This window comes from Adiantum capillus-veneris, chromosome 5, assembly GCF_014529385.1.
Source record: "Adiantum capillus-veneris isolate H3 chromosome 5, ASM1452938v2, whole genome shotgun sequence".
NCBI lineage: Eukaryota > Viridiplantae > Streptophyta > Polypodiopsida > Polypodiales > Pteridaceae > Adiantum > Adiantum capillus-veneris.
In genome coordinates, this window is record NC_140935.1 from 122,815,169 (window position 1) to 122,829,374 (window position 14,206).

Sequence of the window (14,206 nt, forward strand, 5' to 3'; positions counted from 1 at the left end):
CCAAACTCACCATTTAAAAAGCTTAGTCCCAAAGCCAAATTGAAGAAAACGTCTCCAAAATCTGTTCAGAAGGCCCTTAGTATTGCAAGAGGGATGGCCTCTGTGAGAGGTTAGCTTTGTTTTCAGTTTTTGTGGCTTATGAATGTGTGATTGATAATAATAGTATCGTGTGATTGATAATAATAGTATCGCTTAGCTCTTATGGGATTGCCACTCCTTCCGGCGGTGTGAGCCGTTCGTTGGGTTTAGCATCTATTAAAGAAGAGCCAAGACCTATAGTTGACTCCTTTGGATCTCAATTGGCATTGAGTCAATCTACGCCTGAGCTTCTTATATTTGAACTTTCTAATGCTATTAACTACCATTTTGTCTTTGTTGGCAAGGTGCTTGCAAAGTATGGCACATATAAAATCCAAAAAGCAAATTACAACAGATTTTTGGAGGCTAATCTTGTGGACAAGGTTACACATCATACCATCACTTTTGTTGTGGTAGAAAATTACATAGAACAGTTTGTCAACACATTTGTGGTAGATGATTTTTTACATATTGAGGGGATTGTTGTGAGGAAGAAGAATCCTAATGATGGAGGCACTTGTCAGCTTGCTCTCTATGCTGATGCAACTACATCTATTGTGAAGTCTCCTTCATTCGACTTTCTACTCACTCTCTTCCCCGAGCATAAGATGTATTGCTTTTGTTGATAAATACATCTCAAGTACAAATCCATTCCCATCGAAGAACATGCAAAAAAAGAAAGAAGCATTGCCGTTTTGGATTTCCAAGACCACCTGCAAGGCAAACGACTATCTTGCATCCGATACAACCAAGTGAAGAAAGGAAATCCACGCTTCTTGCAAATAAGAAACAACTTAAAAACCAACTTGCAGCTTTACCACATTGCCCTGAAGTGAGTTTCGATGATTGGTTATCCTCTTTAAACATGGATGAAGACATGTACCTTGAGACACTCTCAATATCGCTCTCAGAACCCACGCTTTTGCTCAGAAGACAACTAAAAGATATATACACAAACAATTTCAACAAAACAATGTGCACATTGTGGGATGGCAATCTTAATATTCGGTTTATTTTCAACCCTCATGGAGCTGCTGCATAGTGCACATCATGCATGACAAAAACAAATTCGACCACAAACAAAGCAATCAATAAAATCCTTGACAAATGCTAGAAAGAGAGTCTTCCCACAATGGAGCGGCTTAAGAAAATTGGAGGTGCCTTGATCAATGCTCAAGAAATCACAGCTCAACAAGCAGCATACATTTCACTATCTCTCCCATTGCATAGCACAAACAGACAATTTATCTTCGTCAATGCAGACTTCCAAACCCAAAGGACACTATTGTTAAAGAGGAAGACTAATTCCTTGCAAACACTTCATCCTGATGACACAAACATATTCTTTGATGACCTCGTGACAAAGTACACAAAAAGACCAACTAGCATAGGAAATCTTTGCTTGGCAGAGTATGCAAGCAACTACACTATCTCACAAGGGACACACCACAAGTGCAAGAAGCCTCGCATCATCATATATACAAACTTCAGTAAGGAAACCAACAGCGTGAGGCATTATCATCAACTATGTCTAGTGTTTCTGCCATTCATAAGCGATGAATATGCATTCGATACTTTGACATAAACTTGGAGAGAGATATATGAGTCTAATATTGCTACAATTGCACAAAACATGAAACCTTTGACAAAGCTAGAAATCAACAATCAAGAATCATCAACATCATGCTCAATCTCCTCACAAGAAGCACTCCCCAAGAATGGTTCACTTATGAGCTTGATCTCAACCTACAAAGCACAAGGCATCATACCATTCAACTACCAACATCATCCAGATTCCTTGGCATGCCAAATGAAGAATATCACTCAATTGTCATGAGTTTGAATATAGAGCAAAGACATCTTTATGATGATATCATGACACGAAAGAGAGTATATCATAATGACACAATCCACTTTTTTTTACAGGGGCGCCGGAACAGGAAAAACCTTTACTTTACGTGCAATCGTCCAAGGCCTGGTCCGACACTACGCACCTTCGATAGAAGGGAACATTGAACTTCCAACAGCATTGTTGATGGCGTATACAGGCAAAGCAGCGTTCAACCTTGGTGGCACAACAATTCACTCTGCATTGCGCCTTCCATTGATGCTAACTAAGATGGTCCCTCTTTCCAACGACACTCTCAATGAACTATCCCAAACATACGCAAACCTCAAACTAGTTGTCTTTGACGAGGCTTCCTTGATAGGCAACAAACCACTGCACATTATTGACACAAGACTCCGATATATAAAGCCAAACACAACGAACCCTTCGGTGGTCTATACGTTACCTTATGTGGTGATCTTTGCCAAGCAAGCTCTGTCCACGATCGATGGATATTCAATGACACAAACAATACACTTGACATCCTCACACCATCAAGCTGGAACACAGATGTAACATGTGTTGATCTAACAACACCAATGCGGCAATCAAATGAACTATTTATAGAGGTCTTAAATAGGATACGTGTTGCAAAGCAAACACAAACAGACTTGGCATTTATCAATGACACATTTGGAAACAAAACAAGCGGTCTTTGAGAACTTGCAAGAAACACCATACATCATCAAGGCTCATGACAAATTCCACAAAACATGCTCAAAGAACCTAGTCATTCCAAACAACCCTCAAGTAACTTATCCTCCATCCTTGAGCTAAAGCCAAGAATGATAGTCGAGGTTTGTGCTAGCAATATCAACGTACTTGACGGTTTGGGAATGGTGCGGATGGAATCTTCCAAACAACAAACAACAAAGCACAGTCATTGATAGCCTGGGTGGAGTTCTTTGATACCTCAATTGGGAGAAGTCAAAGATCCCAAAATGCACATCTCTACCATGGAGACATAAACAAACAATGGACACCAATACTTCAAGTCACGAAAGAATTTCAAGTAGACAGAAACCCACTCAAATTAGTCTCAAGAACACAACTCCCAATACAAGCAGCGAACGCACGCACAATCCATAGATCCCAAGGCTTGACAATGGCAACAGTGTCATTTGACCCTAGTGGGATCCAATCTCATGGCTTGGTCTACACAGCTCTGTCACGTATCAAAGACCCTACAAATCTGCATATTCTTAGCCCCATTCTCAAGAACCATATCAAAACTGACCCCATAGTCCTGAAAGAAATCAAACGCCTTCGGACAGATGCTAAGTGGTCCTACTTGAAGAAGCCCCTGGTTGCAATTGGGCAAACACACCACATTGTTGCATCATTAAACATCGTCTCAATCAACAAACACATTGACCACATCAAGGGCGATCCAAACTTCATGTCATCCAGTATCTTGTGCTTTCAAGAAACAAAACAAAAGAAAAGTATGAACCCCCTGACACCAAACTTTGAGCATATTCAACATTATAATGGTTATGGTCTATCTATATTCCACCATCCAAGCTTCAATCCATATCCCAAAAAACTATCTCAAGAGTGGGACTTGAAATAATGGATGTGACTTTCTCTTTCAGAAATCAATCTTCAACTCATATCCATGTCATGAATGTATACAAGTCACCCAAGACACCAATAAAGACACTTCTTTTAGAACTCCAGCACTTGATACAAGAAAATGATAAAAAAAACTTGAGCCTCATATTAGGAGACTTCAACATTGATATCGACATTACAAACACCCAATACCAACATTTGGAATCTCTACTTCATTCGGAGAACTATCGACAGCAAATTAAAGAAACAACAACCATCTATAATTCAATGCTAGACCATATTTGGGTGAGAAGCCAACAACCTCACTACATTTGTGGCACAAGATTTTGCTTTTGGTCAGATCATGCGATCACATATATACTACTTCCAAAATAAATAGACCAAAGATCATTAGAGGAGACACCTCCCCTCCCTTCCCACTTCGCCCTCCCTCCCCCCCCACCAACTCATCAAAGCAAAGAAAATCTACATTCATCTCCTCCAACTACCTCCCTCGATGTGTATCAACTCATTCCACCATGCGTATCAAAACACAAATTTTGTAACCTACTACCATTTTGTCAACATAGTTTTTTTCCCTGCTCGATCTTGAATCTGAGCATGCGTGTACAACAATTACTTCATCTCTAAAATGTTTGTCTTCAGTTTAGTTTTACTAAAAGGGACTGTACATTTGATTTTGTCACTTTTTCAAATAGAACGCTTCATAACTACAAATTCGGCCATGCCAAACCAGTTGCTACTAGATTCAATGGATTGCCACCTGCCTCTCTTTCTTGGTTAATTTTTGCTTTCCATTTTTTGTTAGCAAAACAAATTCCTATGGCAGGCCTCGTGATTTTATCACATTTTTCCCTCTTGTTCAACTACTTGAGCTCACAAACGGCAACATGGAATCAACAAATGATATTTTTTAAAAACGTAACGAACAGCAACGTAAGCGAATAAAAGCAACGCGTTGAAAAGCGAGCGCAGTGCAGATGAAGGGTTGCAGTGAAGGTAGCAGAGAGTGAGGAGGTTGAAAGGAGCAAGAGCAAGCAGCTCTGTACTCGAGGAAAACATCGCTGCTCTAAATAAAAAAAAATCCACGTGAAAAGCTACCAAGTGAATAAAATAAAAAAAGCACCCTTCGTTGCTCAATTGCTCTCAGAAGCAGTTATATCTTCTCCATAAGCAGGTCGCAGGTTCCCCAGAAGCAGCTCGAAGTTTTTTCTACAGGTAATTTGTCTCTAGCCACTCTTTGCGAGAGAGAGAGAGAGAGAGAGAGAGAGAGAGAGAGAGAGAGAGAGAGAGAGAGAGAGAGAGAGAGAGAGAGAGAGAGAGAGAGAGAGAGAGAGAGAGAGAGAGAGAGAGAGAGAGAGAGAGAGAGAGAGAGAGTAGGCTATGACGCTAGTAGGCGATGATGGATTTGCTTGCGCATGAGCTTTAATGGAACCATCAAACGTAGACCCTACTACCTTCTCATCCTCCGATCTATGGTGCTGGAAGTGGCAACGCCCATCTATGGTGTTGGAAGTGGCAATGCCCAGCTAGCTGTACTGGCACCTTATACCCGTTCACATGAAAGCGAAGACCCATGAAGAAAATCCTACCTTGTCGACATGACAAGAGCATTCTTCTCTAACATAGAGTCTATAGGCCAAGCTCCTCCCTATTCATTCCAGCAGTACAAGATTGACAATGTCACTGTTTGCCCCATCGGCATATTGGAATCGGCCTTCTTTTGCAGGGAAGCCTCAATATCTAATTATAAGCCTACCTGCGCCTTCTCCGCATAGCGATCATAGCAGCTTTGTGTGCAACAAGGCCTAGTGGCCAGTTGAACAGTATGTCCAGCTTCAACTACCTTACTCAGCTCGTTTCTACAAGTGCAACTAGTTATGGCTAGCATTATGTCGCTCGAAGTATAGCTCATGCAGATTCAACAACCATGTTCCCTCGGCCATCCTTCAATGTTCCTGGAAATGATATGCAGCAGGTCCCCATGTCTATAAATTTTCAAGATTCACACCAATTATTTTCCGTGCAGTTTGCCCTTGCAACAGCAAGCCGGGGTAGAACCGGATTAAAGAAGTACCGAAGACAATTCAAACCCTAGTTATAATATTTCGCACATCATCAAGCTGGAGGGTACTTCAGATGCTTGCTGACATGATGAGCAGTTTCAAAGATCAGGTATTTCGTGCGATCAACCCATGGTAGAGGTCTGTTCTAGTGCTACTGAAACAGAAGATATCAGATTTTGATCAATGATTAGTTGGCCTAATTTGGAGACGAATCACCAAAACTCATTGCTGATGCTATCAGGCTGTTGGCGGAGCAGACGGCAGAGGACGAAGAAATGGAAAGAGTAAACGTCGAAGTGGATATGAGGGCAGAAAAGCTTATCGGGATCGATCACATTGAAGCTTATGATATCAGGTTATCCTCAAGTAATTAATTAGCCAGCGGCTTCAGTGCTAGCTGCTTGCACTTTTAGCAGAGAGTGTGAGGGGATTAGTGGCAAACAACTCAATGTCGAGGGAAAGGCATTAGGGAATATTGCCACTAGTGCAAGTCATGGTCTGATGAGCCGTTAGCTTCAGTTGCACTTATCGTCCAGCTACTCTAGGGCGGCCAGTGAAAATCTATTCACATCTTCTCAAAGGTCTTTTGTGCAGCAGTCTGTCGCGATAGAAACTCCATATAGCAGCTATAGTATGTCGAACAAGCCGAGTGCAATTATTTCCAACAACAACTTAACATTCCATAGCGCAGGGCATGCTGTTGTTAATTTATTGTCTGAGTGCTAAACCATTTTCAGTGTCAAGAAGATAGAGTTTGTTTACTGTTGAATGCATTTTGCAACCTCAAGATTCAAAAATTATTTTATTTAGTTTTACACCGAATATATCATATATGTTGGGTGCCAAGCGCCCTCTTGTGCAAATATGTTCCTCGTAATGCTGCATCTTATCTCGATTTTCTTGTAGAGATGAATCAGCTTTCTTTGCATCTCTTACTGGCTTAGCATATAAGATCCATGACATCGGTAAAAATTCGAGGAGGGTTGTTTGGACAGAGGGGCTGGCTGGGGTGTTGTGGATTGGAGGACCGCCAGGGCTTGAGAAGGAGAGTTGGCCGCATGGAGTAGTGGCGACATCGATTGAATTGAACATATGGAATCTAGTTGTATGCAAAAAAGGACTAGATTTCTCTCAAGCTTCATGTGGCCACCTCAATTGCATCATTAGCAAAACTACTAGTACCTTTGTCATTAGCACTGGCTTCTGCATCTTTTGGAGGGATCTCACCTTGACAAGCTTCAAGTTGCATCCTTTGACTAGAGATATTAGTTTCTAATGGATGGCTATTGTGCCCCCTGCACGTGAAAAGTGGTTATTGGAGGCCCAAAATCGATGGATCTTTAGAGTTGTTTTTTGCTCGTTACTGCTCAAAGCACGGGACTCGCGGCATTCGGAAGCAGACTCTCAATGCAAAAAACAAATCTATTGATCTTGAAAGTGAAATCGTTGTCAAAGGCATCAATAGATATTTTACAGTTGCTAGTGACAAGCTTGAATGTACCCTCTCTATGGCCACAAAAAACACACTCATTACACCCTTACCTTTGGGCAGTGTTGAAGAGAATTGCTACTTGATTGAGATCTTGATTAAAACCCCTTGGAAATAAAATACGTCAAATGGACTGACAAATTCGGCGTCGTGTTGCCTTGAACCGCAGGTTGATGTGTTGAGAAGTATAACGTGGGGCGTTTACAAGTTCTAGTTGGTCATAGCTTGCCACAATGCGTAGTAGGTAGCTGAATGCAAGGTAGTATGGGCTTCATAACTACTAAATATGCAACGTCCATGCAATCTTTGGCTCTGTTTTAAAGGTGAATGATATGGAGCAAAATGCCACCCGTACTAATGCCCATGAGCGTCACATAATAGTAATTCGCAACATGCACATTTGGATTATTGATCAGCGGACTAAATATAGTGCCTTCCGCCACAAGAATGTTGATCTCAAGATGCCCATTATCATGTGTAGTTAGGAAGCATGATACATAACACGGGTTAGTCATCAAGGAGGCAAGAAGACAAATTGCTGACTGAAGCAACTTGAGAGAGAGAGAGAGAGAGAGAGAGAGAGAGAGAGAGAGAGAGAGAGAGAGAAGGTAATAGTGATCAGAGGACATAGAACATAAAGTTACATTTGCGTGTTTTGTGTATGGTAGGAAGGACATATATTCACAACACTGCACGTTCCAATTGCACAAGTGCGACTCCAGCTCAACAACATTGCAAGGTTTGTTATCTTCATCCAATTTCCCATGCGCATGCGTTTGCTTGGCACAACACATAAACGCTACGGGGCAGGGCACGGCTTCCGTTTCTTATAATTTTTTGGAGAGACCACAGTGCCAACTCTCCACCATACTTTTGTATGGCACCTCTATATGACGTGCACTATATACTTTGCACTTTCAATCTGTGACGTTTCATTGCAAGATGTTATGATTAACTATTCACATTGCTTTTCTGTAGCTTCACTCAAATATCAGCCTATAGATTGGACAATTGAAAAGCAACAGTATAACATTGCAGGTCAGTAAAGCACCTCATTTATTGTCGCAGTTCATTCATGCTTTATCTATTTGCTTGTTTTAGAATTTTCCGCATTACTTCCCTTGCTTCGGTTTATTTGGATCTTGTTTTCAGAAGTATAGACTTGATGTCGATCAACTTTTGCACATGTTAGTTACACACACAACTCTTTGCATATCGTTACTAGACAATGCGTATGATGTATTACAATAGTGAATGCATGTGGTATATCACAGTAGTGAATTCACCTTGTGCATCTTTACTTTAACTCTAAATAATTGATACCATACTAGGTGTCTAAATAATTGATCACATACTATATATGTCTTCGTTTCTCCCGTACTAGGTGTCAATATGAAGTTCTCAATAAGCTAGGGAGCAAACTAAAACCAACTTGAAACTAGCTTATCCTCCATATGCTAGGTCATGGTTTGAAATTACTGCATTGTATAAAGATTGGAGCATGCAATGTGACATCTTTACTCACAATCTAGAAATATGTCCTTCCTGCACGACAGCATGCCTCACATATATGGCAATAAACGATATTGACAGACAAATAAAATAGACACTTATGATGCCCTCACTTCTGTATTATTGTTGGGCGCTTTGCCATCAGAGCGGCAGCAACAAGACTTAACATCGTTGCATCTACAGTCTATTACCACTTCAAGATACTAACCACGAATCAACAGTATCCCCTCTCTATTCATGAGACCGATGAGCGATATTTGGACATAAAAGAGGCACATATTATAATTATAGACGAGTTGTCGATATTAATCCAAATGACTTTTGACCTTATCATAAGAAAAAATGTCAACGTAACAATTAGTGCATTGGCAGATCCCTTCACCAACAAATGTGTTCTCTTGCTTCGGGATCTTGCCCAACTACCCCAGTTTGTAGTCACACACGGGAGCTTTGTAACACATGCCATATCACAAGTTCGGCCCACTAGCTACATGCAACTTTGTACAAGATGTCATGCTAGACCCTAAGTTCAATAAGCTGGATTGATCGCAATTGGCGTGCGCTGCATGATTATTCTATAGATGTTATATAGCAAGGCCCACCAAGCAAGACTAGTTTTCCACCCCATTTTTTGATATGCACAAAAAAAGTTTCTTGCTCGCGTTTTTGCTACGCTCCACAGCTAAAGCTACACCTTTTGCTGCGGATTCTCTTGGACAAGAGCTTTTCAATGAGCACCTTATCGCCTGATTCCATCCAACACAGAGAGAGAGAGATCAAACCATGCCAAGTTAGGTGGACTCCTTTTGGCGGTTTTACCCTAAAAGTGTTCTAGATGATCCTACAAGGAGGGACCAACCACTTGGCAATCTCCTATTGGATGGATAAATAATAGGCTATTGCATTTTTCATGGATGATGACAAAAGAGGAGAAAAGGACCCAAAACCGAGCCGATAAATCAAGCAACTTGGAGCTTAAGAAGAAGGAAATTTAGAGTTTGTGACTTTGTGTGCAAAGTTTTTTTTTGAGAAAGTACTAAATGAATTAAAAAGGAGAGGAAGATACAAGCACCCTTAAAGGAGGATAGGGGTTATCCTGTCAAAGTAAGGGATATACATCAAATGAGAATGAAGAGAAATATCTCAAGATCAAATACATTGTGGAGGGTTCATAGTAGGAGAAAATGACTGATCTCCATCTTTTCCATCTAAGAGCTCTTTGTAGTTAACTTCCATTACTGCAGCTTTAGTGATTCCACCATAAATTTCCTTCATAATTGCATTAAAAATGATAGACAATGGGACAGTAAAAGGGGAGTGAGGTCTCCCGAATAGGACTCAGTTCCTTTCTAACCAAATATGCCACGTGTGCAAAGTCTTTGAAACGTGGTATTGCCACCATAGAGCACTCAAAGATTTTGCTGGAGCTACTACATCATCTTTGTGCATAGAGGTCAAAATCACATCCACGTAGTCAACACCCATGGTGCAAGTAAATCCATATCATCAATAGTATTGCTTAAGGCTCAACGACGTAATGTAGTTTGTGGACCGTGTATGTAGTATTAAAATGAAAATGAAAACCTTGAGCAACGTCTTCTCATTGTCCTGTCGCTTTACAAGCACGGTGTGAAAGACCAGGATTTGAATATATTTTGGAGTTTTGATTATCTCATTTATGTCGAGATTTTATTATGACATCAAATTGTTGGAATGTATGCTACATGAGGATTTTGGAGCCATTAGGTGTGGTTTTGATGTTGTGAGCCAGTTGGAAGTAGGGTTGCTGGGAAACACACACAGCTTGGAGAAGACGAAGGAAGCCCAAGGCACACAACAGAGAGTGTATTACTTGGTGAAATGAAAAGATTAGATAGCTCTAGAGTGATGGGCGTATATACGATGCATGGGGGAAAACACCTTCTAGTGAGGGAAAAAAATGCCCCGTCGATCCTAAGTGTATTCACACACATCACTACCACATGTATATGGTAACAAATCCCCCTGGGAGTGATGCGGTAAACGAGAGCTGGCACCTAGAGTATAGGGAAGCTCCATGCCCTAAGGACATGATCAGTCCAAAAGCGGAGCAACCCCAAAGCTTTGCGGAAAGCTTCAAACTTCTCACGAGACAATGCCTTTGTGAAAAGATCTTCAAGGTTGTCTTGTGTTGGCACATAAGCCAAGCTCATCTCTCCTACTTAGAGCCTCTCCCTAACATAGTGGTAATGCACCTCAATGTGCTTTGTGCGAGCAAGAAAATTTGGGTTCCTCACAACTACCAATGCGCTCTGATTGTCAGTGTGGATAGTGTTGGTAGTGTCTTGTCCAACACCCAAATCAACCATAAGGCATGTGAGCCATACATATTCAACCGTAGCTGTGACAACTGCTGTGTACTCAACCTCACAACTGGAAGTGGCCACAATACATATCTTCTTGCTCAACCATGATATGCATTAATTGTTGAGCATGAAACAAAAACCACTCGTGAACACTTGCGTGTCAAAACAACCAGCCCAATTTGAGTCCAAGAAAGCATGTAAAATATGGCGAAAATGATCCCCCATCGGGATAAAACAAGCCAAGATGTAAAGGGCCACTCAAGTAGCAAAAAATCCTCTTGACAGCATGCCAATGCTTAGACCCTAGGCTATGCATGAATTTGCTGACCTGTGAGACAGCAAACAAAATATTTGGCCTCGTGTTGCATACATAAATAAGGTAGCCAACAATAGTTTGGTAAAGAGTGACATCAACAGGATCACTAGCATCATGAAGACTCAATTTCAAACTTGTTTCCATGGGAGTGGCAATAGGTTTGCAATCCTCAAGTCCAAACTTACATAGCAATGTCTCTGTGTAACTTGTCTAACACAAAGCAATACCACCATCACACTGCTTAAACTGTATATGCAAGTAATGATGCAACAACCCCAGATTTTTCATCTTGAAAGTAGCATTCAAATTAGCCTTAAATTGAGCAATATGTCTCTCATTTGGTCAAGTGATCAACAAATCATCCACATAGAGAACCATAATGAAAAGTACATCACCCTCATGCTTTACGTACAATGTGCTGGACTGTTACGAAAGCCTCGTTTGACCAATTGAGTGTCAGCCTTCTCATACCAAGCATGAGGAGATTGCTTCAACCCATACAAAGCATTCTTACATTTGTACACTTTATCTTCCTACCCTTTAATGACAAAACCGCAAGGTAAACTTCCTCAAATATGTCACCATTCAAGAAAGCAGTAACAATGTCTAGGTGATGTACATCACAACCAAATGAGATGCCAATGCACATAGAAAATTCACAGTAATCATACAAAAAGTGGGAGCAAAAGTCTCTTCATACTCTATGCGCTTTTGTGGTACATAACCCTTTGCAACAAGTCGAGCCTTATAGCGATCAATCTCACCATCCGGCTTGCGTTTCAACTTGTAAACCCACTTTGTATCAATGGCCTTTTTGCCAAGAGGCAAATACATAAAGTCCATGTGTCATTTTCTATAAGCGCATCATATTTTGATTGCATGGTAGCCATCCAATTTTTTGATTTTTGTGCTTCATCAAAAGACAGAGGTTCCTCAACATCACATAAACTAGACCCAACCAAAGCATAACAATTTGATAAGATGTATGGTGAGAACTTGAACGAGTACGACTAGATAAAGGTGCATCCAATTTACTATCACGCAAAGTGTCACCAGTCATTTTGGCATACCTGTAGCTTGCTCATTCTCAACCCATTCCTCATCAAGTACATCATGTACATCTGCATCAGTAATAGGCTGATCTGTAACAATTTTAGAAACCCCCATAGGCTCTACATTTGCCTCATTGGAATTTACATTCTAACTTCCACCACTGAAAGAGAGGCAACAAAGTGTCATAAATGTCATGTGAGCTTACATTACAGTCTCTAGTACATGACAGCAAGGGCTGAACAGAAACTTCCACAAACACAACATTTTGTGAGACCAAGGTACGCTTTGCTTGCGGATGATACAACCTGTAACTTTTGCTTTCAGCACTATAACCAACAAAAATACATTTGACAGCCTTATCATCCAATTTTTTGCGTTGTGTTTGTGGCACCAAAGCATATGCCAAACAACCGAAAACACGCATGTGCTCAATAGAAGGTATGTCATGCCATGCTTTATATGGAGTCACATCCTGCAAAGCTTTTGTAAGACACCTGTTTAGTACATAAGTGGCACACATGATGGCCTCAAGCCAAAACGAATGCGTCAAAGCTTGACTTTTGACCATACATCGTGCCATTTCCGTAAGTGACCTATTTTTCCTCTCAGCACACCATTTTGTTGGGGTGTATACGGAATTGTACATTGGTGTTTTATCCCACGACTCGCCAAAAATGCATTAAATTCATGAGACATATACTCCCCCTCCCCCCTCGATCGGAATGGAGGGTTCCCACAGTACATCTTGAGACATTTTCAACCATAGCCAGAAATTGTTTGAAGCACATAAACACTTCGGACTTTGCCTTAAGCGGATACACCCATGCATGCCTGGAGTAATCATCAATGAAAGTCATGGAGTAAAGGTAATTGCCCAAGGACGGAGTTTGCATGGGCCCACAAACATCACTATGCACAAACTGCAACCTGCATCTGGCCCTAACTAAACCATCCTTTGGAATTTTTGAACGTTGCATCTTACCCAAGTTACAACCTTCACAAACATGTTTGACAGGTGCTTCAAGAGGCGGTAAAGAAGCAACCGTATCAGACTTTTGCAAATGCAGCAAACTGGCCAAATTCAGATGCCCAAAACGTGCATGCCAAAGTTTTGCATCTAAAATAGCCTTAGAATCCACAAGTGCATTTGAAAAATTCTGCCCACACTTTGTCATACAAAGTGAGCTTATACAACCCACGGCATAAAATGCTAGATGCAACAATTTTATCACCAAAACTGAGATCATGTAATGTACATATGTCATCCACAAATTTGACTACAAGACCAAGTCTAGCAAGTGTAAATACAGACAAAAGATTCTTCTTGATCCCACTGAATTTCCATGAGGGCCATCCTCGAGAGAGGTAAACAAGTCACGACGAGAGGTAATGTGCTTTGTAGCACCAATGTCAAAGTACCACACATGAGCATCTGCAACAACTAACAAACATGAATCATGGACAAAAGGATCATAGGTGCCCTCTGTACTAAAAGCCCATTCTGCATCAACGTTAGCATCACAATCTCCTTTCACACAAGACTCAACAATAGGTGCAAAACTTCAATTGACCAAATTTTGGGCATCTAGACTTTGATTGCCGATCTAAAAAGATTGCCATGCTCCATAATGTGAGCATTTCAAACCTAGCACCATCACTTGCACTTCAAGGCTTTGTGGGTCCACTCTGACGGGGAAATGCAAACCACCTTTAACTTCAAACTGTAATATCTTGCTCATCGTAGCTCTGATTGAAGAACCATCTAGACTACCTTGTAGAACACCCTAAGGGGCACTACATACACCTTTGAACCTACACTTTTTGACCTTTTGGTATCTACCCTAGTTAGACCTTAAATAGGGCTTTCTAGCCTCAAAAACCACT